This window comes from Mauremys reevesii, linkage group 14 (genome assembly GCF_016161935.1).
Source record: "Mauremys reevesii isolate NIE-2019 linkage group 14, ASM1616193v1, whole genome shotgun sequence".
Classification (NCBI taxonomy): Eukaryota; Metazoa; Chordata; order Testudines; family Geoemydidae; genus Mauremys; species Mauremys reevesii.
Window position 1 is genome coordinate 17,753,463 of NC_052636.1, and position 4,233 is coordinate 17,757,695.

At 53.6% G+C, this 4,233-nt stretch overlaps 1 non-coding gene across 1 annotated transcript; it reads left to right on the forward strand.

Annotated features, from left to right (window-relative positions):
• The first annotated feature begins 3,924 nt into the window (after positions 1-3,924).
• TRNAT-AGU lies at positions 3,925-3,998 on the forward strand. The gene has a single exon. It is a non-coding gene; the product is annotated as a tRNA-Thr (tRNA).
• Positions 3,999-4,233: the final 235 nt, after the last annotated feature.

Consider the following 4,233-nt stretch of genomic DNA (forward strand, 5'->3'; position numbering starts at 1 on the left):
GCCCTGGCTGGGATGATTTAGTTGGGAATTGGTCCTGCTTTGAGCATGAGGTTGGACTAGATGACCTCCTGAGGCCCCTTCCAACCCTGATATTCTATGATACTCTAAACTGACCACCAAATTTAAGTTGCGTGTTTTTCCTGTCAGGTGAGGACTCTGGGGCAGGGCTGGGGATAAGGAACTTGGGGTGCAGACAGGCTGCCCCAGGGCTAGGGCCAAAGAGGACTCCCCTCCACCCTCCCTGGCAGCAGCAAGCTGCACATGCTCCTAGGTCCCTCTCAGGTCCAGAAAGCCCACTCGCCTCCCCTATGGTGGGTACCGAGGGGGGAGGTTGCCATCACGTGTGGCCTCCCCTGCTGCCACTGGGGATGGGGCTGCCCCTTGCCCAGCATGGTGCAGGAGTGGGGACTGCAGGGTGGTAGCTGGGGAGGGGCACAGTATCACAAAATTCACCTAAGCCCCAGCTGCACAGGTCTAGGAAGCTCCTCCCAGTGGTGTAGCCAGGTTCTAACGTCAGGGCGAACATGTAAAAAAGATGCCAGCTAACATATCCAATTACTAATCAGGTAGTTCTATAACAGGCTGCCCTGGACCCCATCACCCCCTGAAGCACAAGGTAGGGGTAGGCACCACCATGTTGTGCAACAAACACTTGACAAAATTACTGGACTTAGTGATGGACAATGCGGGCAGATGGGTATTACGTCATTCAATCATTCAACCCATAAAATTGCACACATTTTGCCTCAGTGAAATTAAATATGCAGAGAATTACTGGGCCTGTGATGATGACCAGGGCTTGCTCACCTGTGGCTCCCCCTCCCTGTGCTGTGGAGGCACAGCCAGGCAGGTCTGCATCTGCAGGCAGGCACCCTGCCTCAGGTGCAGCTCCCGTGGGCCCTGATAGCCAATAGACTGGGAGCCTCCCGGCCAATGGAATGGGCTGGGCTGGGCTGGGGGGTGGAAGGCAAAGGGGGAGATTGTAGGGAGCTTTGGAGGAGGGGAGGCAGTGGGGGAGGGGAGTGGGCTGGCACAAAGGGGAGGGCTCTCTGGAGAGGAGTGACAGGGGCACAGGGGTCATTGGGAGTCTCTCGAGGGGGCAGAGGATTGTGTGGGTCTCTGTGGGGCAGGGGGCTGTGATGGGCAGAGCCAGCTGCAACCTGGGTCTGCTCTGCGGGGGGTGTTGCTATAGTCCCCTCAGGAAGCTCCCCCCATCCTGTGTATTTTATACCAGCCCCGGGGTGCCCATTGCTGCTCCTTTCCCCGCCCACGGCTCCATCTGTCTGTCCCCACAACCCCCCCAGCTGTGTCCGTCTGTCTGTCCTCACTAACCCCCTGGCTGTGTCCTGGTGTGTGTCTGTCCCACAACCCCCTGGCTGTGTCTGGCTGGCTGCCCCACCACCCCCGGCTGTGTCTGTTTGTCCCCACCAAACCCCCCTCCCCGGCTGTGTCCATGTGTCTGGCTGCCCCCACAGCTCCCCGGCTGAGTCTGTCCGATAGGGACAGACCATGCTGCTGCTCGGCTCAGGGCTCAGACGCTGCCGGTGGCTCGCTCCCCCTCCCTGCTGTGGAGGCGCAGCCAGGCAGCTCCGGCACCGCCCCCGGCAGCTCCCATTGGCTGGGGTTCCCGGCCAATGGGCTGTGAGCCCAGTCGGGGCTGGGGCCTCTCCCGGGAGCTGCCGCTGCAGTGAGAGTGCCCGGCATGGCAGCACGGGGACCCCTGAAAGCACAGGGCCTGGGGCCCAAACATTGCTGGAGCTGGGCCCACCTTTAGGATTATTGGTGGGGCCTGGGCTCCACGGGCCCATAGAACTCGCCGCCCATGGATATGGCATCCTTCCACCTCCCTTCCACGGGACCAATGCCTGCCTTAAGACACACAGAAAACAATCTTTATTGCCATAGACTTTCACTCTTTCTTTGCTTTAACCCCTAGGAATGTACCTGTTGGACAATCAAAGGAGTTGCTCCATTCCTATGGATCCCAAATCAGAATTCAACATATATATTTTATACTAATAACATTTTATCAAAGTATTAATGAAATGTTAACTTGCTAACTTGAGACCATGGGTGGAGACATTATCTAATCTGTTAATCATTGGCTAATGTGCTATCTTGTCTTGCTGCAAAACCTGTCCTGGGGTGTGGAACTGCCTACCCCGTCACTTTCCCCCGCCCATGGAAAATCTATATATTCTATTATAATTAATTAATTAACAGAGTCTCTGAGCCTAATAAGCCCACTCCGCCAGCACTGTGTGTAATAAACTCCTATTCTTGACCTCTACACAGTGTAGATTTGTGTCCTTCACAGACACCTGCTGAATAAAGAGGAGATTCAGCATCCAGCTTGGCTGAATGTGTCTCCTCTCCCACAGCTTGGTGATCTTTTGAGGAAATGGAGAAGACTGCCTTTGCCTAGCTGTACATCGCTTGCAAAAGAAACAGGTCTTTTTGGTGACAAGTGTTGAAAGGAGCCATTAGACAAATGTGGAGACAGGAAAAATGCCCCCCAATTCAACTGGCATCTGTGGATGCTGAAGCCACACCACAGAGCGCTAAACACTATATGAGAATGGCTGGTGTCAGCAGAGTCTCTACCAAAGCCTTTTCCCACCAGCAGGGGCCTCTCTGTGCACAGAACTCCTGGTAGCGTGATGGCTGCAGACAGTGGAGAACTCCATTTTGGCATCTCTTTTGTGGTGAACATCTGCAGTGGCTATTAAAAGGTCTCTAGACAGTGATCTTTGGGAAGAGCTGGCTGAAGAACCTTCCTACTAACCAGGAGAGCCTGGCTTGGCCTGCCAGTTCTTCCTTGCTGAACCTAGTATGTCTGTTGGCTCCTTTTTTTGTAGCTCTTTTCAGAAAAAGAAAAGATCTGTCAGCAGAATCCTTCTAAGTGCTTGTTCAAGACAGAGAGAGCCTTCCTTGCGGCTAAGTCTTGGTGCCATGGGGCATGCCTCACTGCAGCACCTCCTGCTGACCATCCTAGCAATTAGCTCTGGTTTACCGGTGCGCCTTCATCTAGTAGCGTCTGGCCACCATCTGTTCTATCATTAGGACCCATGTTGCTCTCAGGACTTCAGTGTCCTCTTATGGACACAGCCCTCTGGCTGTGCCCCACTCAGTTCTCTCCCCGCTGCTGTGAGGGGGGATGTCCTCTACCCAGGCACTTGCCTCAGTGGCCAGCTGCAGTTCAGGGTGTAGCCACCTGTGTCAGTGGCTACTGAGGCAAAAGGTGTGAACCTCCAACCCTGCCATGTGTTTCCCTGGACCATTTCCCAACAGACCTAGAACCTTCCTCCACCTTTATATAGGGCCTTAGTCTGGCAGTAGTCAGCCAGGAGGTCGCTCATGCACCCATTACCCCAGCACTACTCTGATCATGGTGCCCTCCCTGCTCCTTCCTTCCTTCATAGCAGCCAACCCTCCCTCCTCAAACTCCAAGGAGTGACTAACTCTTGCTGTGCTGAGCAGCTCTTTATATATGGGCTGCTCCAGCAAGCCTTCTCCTGATTGGCTCTCCCAATAAGCCCTTTCTTGATAGGCTGGGTTCTGCACAGCCTCTTCAAGGCTGCCTTAATCTTTCTCCTGCTTGTTTGGGGGCAGACAGCCCACCACACGTGGAAAGTGGCAAATGAGAAGTCTGGAGCTGAAGGAAAGGTTACCATGACTCAGAACTGAGCCGAGGTTGCTGCAACTGAAACACAGATCACTAACCATTATATGATCACAGTGACTGGTGGGAGAGGCACATGTTAGAAGCCCTCTGTCTACTCAGCTGTGGCTTTCTGTGCACAGAGAGCCAGACACCTCAAGGTCTGCAAGTCTTGAGGGAAATGGGGAACGTCTGTACTTTAGAATTTGCAGGTGTTGACTTGAACCATCAAATGAAACAGTTGCAAATACTTTCATCTGGCAGGTGCCATGGCTTAGCTGGCTAAAGCACCTGTCTAGTAAACAGGAGATCCTGGGTTCAACTCCCAGTGGTGCCTTGGTGTATGGCTTTTGTCTCCTCTGCTCACATTTTCCTGTGTCTTCCTAGGAAACAGAAGAGGCCTCCCTTGGTATCCAAGTCATTGCTTGCTAAGGAAAAGGCTTCTTTGGAGAGAAGCATTGGAAACAATCAAATCACAAACCTGGAGTTGATGAAAACGCTGCTATGACTGGCATTGGCATGGCGGTTGCTTCAACTGCAATTGCTGCAACACGAGAGCCTGCGCCACACAT